At 44.6% G+C, this 6,017-nt stretch overlaps 1 non-coding gene across 1 annotated transcript; it reads left to right on the forward strand.

Moving 5' to 3' along the window:
- The first annotated feature begins 4,818 nt into the window (after window positions 1-4,818).
- Window positions 4,819-4,951, forward strand: LOC136407357 (small nucleolar RNA SNORA36 family). The gene has a single exon (XR_010751902.1). It is a non-coding gene; the product is annotated as a small nucleolar RNA SNORA36 family (small nucleolar RNA).
- The last annotated feature ends 1,066 nt before the right edge of the window (window positions 4,952-6,017 follow it).

A 6,017-nucleotide genomic window follows, 5' to 3' on the forward strand; every position in this document is an offset into this window, starting at 1 on the left:
TTTAAAATGCTAAATACATGAAGTGAGTTGGACTTTTTCCTGGAGAAAAATAGACACCACACCACTCAATCCCAAACTGACTTCCTCTGGCTGATGATCTAAAACATTAGGCTTTTTTTTTTTTTTAACTCTGAAACACTCCCTGGTTCTGGAGCCTGCTAAGGAAAGAATTTTTGCCCTGTGACCTGGTTAGCATGTCTCTGTCGGTTGTGGTGGTTGTTATTTAAAAGCCACCTTTCCTCTGTCCTGAAGTTTCCTGCCTCCCAGCCACAGGTCAACATCAGGAGGGACACAGCCTGGCAGCTGGAAAACCGTCAAGCTGATGACTCAGGATGACTAAAACAAACATTTCATAGCTAAGGATGCCCCAGTCCCAGGCTGCTCTGACCCACTTTCTGCCCCATCCCGGGTATCCTGCCTTTTGTCTTCCACATTCTCCGGTGTAGCTGGATACATCTATCAAGAATATGCAAACAGGGCTGGGGACCCTGGCCAGGAGACAGGACCTGATACTCAATTGAAGCATTTCCTGGTGGAGCTCCAGGCTGGCCACCGCATCTTGCCTTCCTCTCCCTCAGAGGCTTGGTAGCAGATGGATTTTCCCTTCAATCTTCTGGACTCTTTTCCCTTCCTCCTGACAGTACTTACATAACTTCAGGAGGTGACCGAGTATGGAAAGTGGGCCTCACACTGTCATTGAACAGATGAGAGTCCCTGAGATCTCAAGCCATTCCTTCCTTAACAAGCAGTGGGGGGCCTCGGAGCTCCTGGCATGCTGGGTAGCTGCAGAGAGGTTGAGCAACAGGGAGGGGGGTATTCTGTCTACAATACACTCTTTGGGGTGATTCTGGAAAAAGATTTAAACAACTGCCATAAATACAAAGAGCTGTAGCTGCAATAACTTACCTTCTGAGAGACTCTCCAGCTGACTCTTGTCTCTGAGGATCTGCGACTGCTCCCTACGTCCTCCATCTCTCCAGCATGGGAAGCACACTGCTTTGTGTGGCCAAAGGAGCCCGGTTCCAGTGCATGCCCTTCCTGACAGCCATGTGACCTCGAGCTTATCACGTTTGTCTTTGAGCCTCAGTTTTCTTGCAGAGTTTTTTTTAAAAATGGGTAAGGGTGCTTATTCTACTAACGACTATTTATTAAATGATATGAAGGAATTATTTATCATTTTTGTGGCATAATAATGGCATCATGAACCTAATGTGATCTAGGATTTGCTTTAGAATAGTCTAATGAAGAAGAAAAAGAAGAGAAGTAGAAGACAAAACAAGATTGGCAAACTGTTGATATATTTTTAAGGAAGATGCTGATTTGAAGGTCTGTTACAGTCTACTCTTTGCTTTAGTGTTTGAAATTTTTTCATAATTAAAAATTAAAGAGTGGCCCTGGCTGATTGGCTCAGTGGATAGAGCATTGGCCTGGCATGCAGACGTCCTGGGTTTGATCCCTAGTTAGGGTGCACAGGAGAAGCACCCATCTGTTTCTCTTCCTCTCCCTCTCCTCCTTCTCTCCTTCTTCCCCTCTCGCAGCCAGTGGCTCGAATGGTTCGAGTGTCGGTCCCAGATGGGGGTTGCCATATGAATTCAAGTTGAGGCACATGCAGGAGTCTGTCTATCTCTCCTCCTCTCACTTAAAAAAAAATTTAAGAGTAAGACCCATTTTACATTCCAACTGCATCAACAGGATAATAGATAGAAATATCCTTTTGGAAAAATATCTTGCTTTAGAAAAGGTTGTCTCCACACTGGAACTCTAACTGAATACCTGTGAGGAGGCAGCTTTCTCATGAGTTGAATTTCCTGTTAGAACTGTAACATTCCCAGGAAAATCCCTAGAGGAGCTCATCCTCACTGCCCCCATCACCAGCTGTCTAAGTGAAGGGAAGATCAACAGCCTCCTGTGCCACAGAAGGTAGAGTTGTGTGTCTATTCCCACAGGTTTCTGTCAATCTGTCAATCTCCTTTCCCTATTTTTTTCTGTGTGATGGGTTCTCTGCTACAAGTTCATGGCTGCCTGATGTTTTCTCTTAGATCCTTTGCCTCCTCTGCCTGGGGGAGATTTTTCAGTGTCCTCCTTTCCTGGGTTCTTCTTGCTCTTGTCCTCACATGCAGGGGCAGCAGAGCAGGTAGACAAGGAAGATACTCAGACACAGAGAGCTGGGTCAGGCCAAGGGCAAGGATCAGCAATCGAGGCCAACCAGCCTGTATGGGGCGAGCTCCTGGGCTGCTGTTCAGCAGGGACAGGTCGGTCAGCGTCACTGTTTCTGAGCTCTGGGACAGATGACAAAGACCAATCTCTGTCCCCAGGTGCTCACCTTGTCTAGTGGGGGATAAAGGGGGACAAAGAGATGGTTATTAAACTAATAAAATTCCAAGGACAGACCTAACATGTATAAGATACTCCCGTGTATAAGATACGCCTTAATTTTGGGGCCCGAAACTTGAAAATAAAAAGTATTACATGAAGTTATTGAACTCAAGTTTTATTATTCATAGTAAAATTCATACAACTTTCATCCATTACTTTGTCTTCAACTGTGTCTGATGATGCATCACTATCTTCACAATGAGCGCAAAAAACAAACTCGAAAACATGGGAAATGCAAGTAAAAAAATTCTACAAGCACTGTATAAGATGCACCCAGTTTTTAGACCCCAAAGTTTTCGAAAAAAATGTGCATCTTATAGATGGGAAAATAAGGTATGTAGAGAGCACTAACAGGATCTCAGAGAAGATGCCCTAATCCTAACCTTGCCTCTGGCAATTAGATAATGGGTGGGATGGGGAGCTGTGTAGTGGTCAGGACAGCTTCCCAGCACCAGTAACTCCTGAACTCCATGTTGAAAGATTAGTAGTTGGGAGGGGGATTTCAGTGACCCTGCACCATAGTGTCGAGGTGAAGGGGTGCCTATGTGGACAGACACTCCTCTTCCTTCTCTCGTGCTACAGCGCTTCTCCTGGAAAAATTCAGCAATCAAGCCTCAGATCCCCACATTCACTTCTCAAAGAAAGGGACATTGTGTTAGTAACATTAAACATGTTTGAAAATTCGAGAATGCCATAGTATCTGACAGTGTCTGCTGAACCATCTCATTCTGAGAGGCGACAAGGTGGCACAGACACGTCTAGCCCGTTTTGTGAGTACCCTGCCCATAGCACACCTGTCGTGCACGGGCTGACCTTCAATGGTTGGCACCCCCATCTCTGTACCTGAGGGCTTCCCGAACGAGTGGAGACCATTCTAAGCAGACGAGAAGTTCTGAAGACATGACACCCTGGGAGCAGCTCTCAACCAACCTCTCACAGGAGGTGGTGTACAAGCAGCCAGCGCCCTCCACCCCGCGTGCAGTTGCTCTGAGGAGGGGCCTACCGTGGTCCCTGGAGCCCCAGCAGTATGGTGGTCACTTACCCACTGTGCTGACCTGCCAGATACCACATGCTCTCCCTCCTTCTATCACTTCCCCATGTCACTCTCCTTAGTCTGCCAGCTAAACTACCTGTACTCAAATTCTTGTGTAGCGGGTCAGCTTCCAGAGGAAGCCAAACTAAGACAATGTCAGTGTCTCAGACAATTCATGTTCAACCTGGAATCTAGAATCTGAAAACTTCTAGTTCTTATGAACCTGTAGACCTAAGCAGTCTTCAATATCCTCAATCTTGGGTAAAATTCTTGACATAAGTAAAATTAAACTATGTTTGTTTAGACATTTCCATGCTTCCTTACTGAGCAGTTCCTTCTGTAAGTCTCTCTGAGAACTAATTATTGTGCTGACTGATGTCTTAGCTGGTATTGCTCTAACCAACAAGATGAAAAATTCTGACTTTCACTCACAGAATGGCTTCACAGTGACCAGGAAGTAATAATGGTTGTGCAGGACCTCTTTCTCTTTCTCCCTCCCTCTCTCCCTGGCTGCCCCCTTCTCTCGGCAGAACCCCAATCCCCTCTCAGACCTGGAGAAAACACATCACAGGGTCTGGGACCTAGCCTCTGGAGAAACCGCTGGCACACAGGAAGGTAGAGAGTAAAGCTCAGGTGGATGGCAATAAGACCATGGGTCTGTGGAACCTTCAGGGGTCCACAGGTGAGCATGCGCCTGAGCTGCTGCAGCATCTCCCACGTGTGTAGCGCACTGCACCGCGGCCCCGCCTACTTCCTGCCTCCCTCTCTCTGTACTGCGTCCCAGGGCTTTGGGCTTGCACCTCTCCCACAAGTGTCAGCAGCTTAATCTTGCTTTTAGAGGATTCAGAAACTGTAATGGTTCAATTTTTTTAATTCCATAGTCATATAAGTTTTATTTATATTAATATTAGTTAATTATTATGTATTAATAATCATGCATTCATTTATTAACAAGATTTAATTTGTGTGTGTGTGTGTGTGTGTGTGTGTGTGTGTGTGTGTGTGTGTGTGTGTGACTGTTTTAGGCGAGAGTTCTGTGTTTTGTCTCTACAATTGACTTGCTTCTGGACTATTCGTTTGGATTCTGTTTATTTGGGTCAAAGTATGGTTGGAAGGTACGTACTGTAAACCCTTTAAGAAGGTTGGTAATAACTCTGGTATTTTTTTGTTTTAAGTCTGCCTTCTTTTGATTCCACGCGGCCTAGGAGACTGGGATCCCAACCAATGTGCCAGTTGACCACCAACACCTGTTTGGCTATTTGCTGATTCTGCAGGAATCCACTTGGGAAATTCAATTTCAAGTGTAGAGTGGGGTGTCAATGGGGGGCTCACATTTATTGTGAGAACCTCATATTGCTGTTGTGAGGTATAAATGAATGAAATAGCATTTTAAAAAGTATACATGAAGTTTCCAAAGTGTTGAGTCCAGTTCAAGGCAGCTTCCTGTTCTGTTAATTGAACTGTGGGGCATTGAAGCACAGGCTAGGGGAGATGACTGGAGAGAAAGGATTGCTCTGTTTCTTTATCTGCCAGCCTGCAAATACATACATATATATATATATATATATGTAGTAATTATACTATAGCAATATATAGTACAATTTCTATATATAATATATGAAATATAGAGTACATATAGTATAATTATGCCATATAGTAATATATATAATAATAAATATATATATAGTAATTTATATACACACACGGGTTGTTATTGGCATTCTGAAATATGTGGCATACCTGTTTTCTAAGGCACAGTATATACTGGACACTTCATTAATGTCTCAGCAACAGAATATGTTTGAAAAGTCTGCACTCTGACAATGAGCGTCTCCTCCTCTAATTCTTTAGATGCCTCTTTTGCTCTGCTTTTTGACAGCGTTCCAAAGGAGGGTGCTAACACTTTCACCCCTCACCCACTAGTCATGGTCTGAGGTACATTAGCTCTTTAACCTCCAATGGCATTGAGCCTGTTCTCCCCCTGAAACAGCCTCCCTCAGTCACATTCCCAGATTAAATAACTCTTTTGAAGTTATGATTTGTTATTTAACCAGCACACGTACGGTCACTGTCTTTCTGTCACTCATGGCCTAAGCTAGCAGAGTAACGCTACACCCAGTGGAAGGCATCCCGCTGGAAATAAACTGTCCTGTGAATGAGGAACACGACACAAAGCACCAGGGTGATACTGCCTTCTCTATTTTCTTACACAAAAATAACTCATCTGGGGCTGGAAAGCAGGGGGATTATTCTATCCTAGAGGGAGTTCTAACTCTTGATCTCTTTCAATCTGAACTTGCCCAGTGAGCAGGGCCTCTTTCCGCTAAGACCCCACATCTGGACATCATTTACTCCAAGCTCCTTCATGAATGTAGGTGTCCTCAGTCCACACCCACCATTGGTGGGCAGCTGAGGAGGAACTTGAGCATGTGTACATGCGTGAGCAGCGCTCTATGACACACTAAGCAGAGCCCGAGCACCTTCCCCCATGAGTCCTGCTGCTAAAGTATTGCCTTCACAGGAAAACTCAGAGAGGCCAAGAAAGGCAAAAAATAGACAATTTCTGATAAATCCTAGAACTACTAGTTCACTATCACTTATCTGAAAA

This window comes from Saccopteryx leptura, chromosome 5 (assembly GCF_036850995.1).
Source record: "Saccopteryx leptura isolate mSacLep1 chromosome 5, mSacLep1_pri_phased_curated, whole genome shotgun sequence".
NCBI classification, from domain to species: Eukaryota; Metazoa; Chordata; class Mammalia; order Chiroptera; family Emballonuridae; genus Saccopteryx; species Saccopteryx leptura.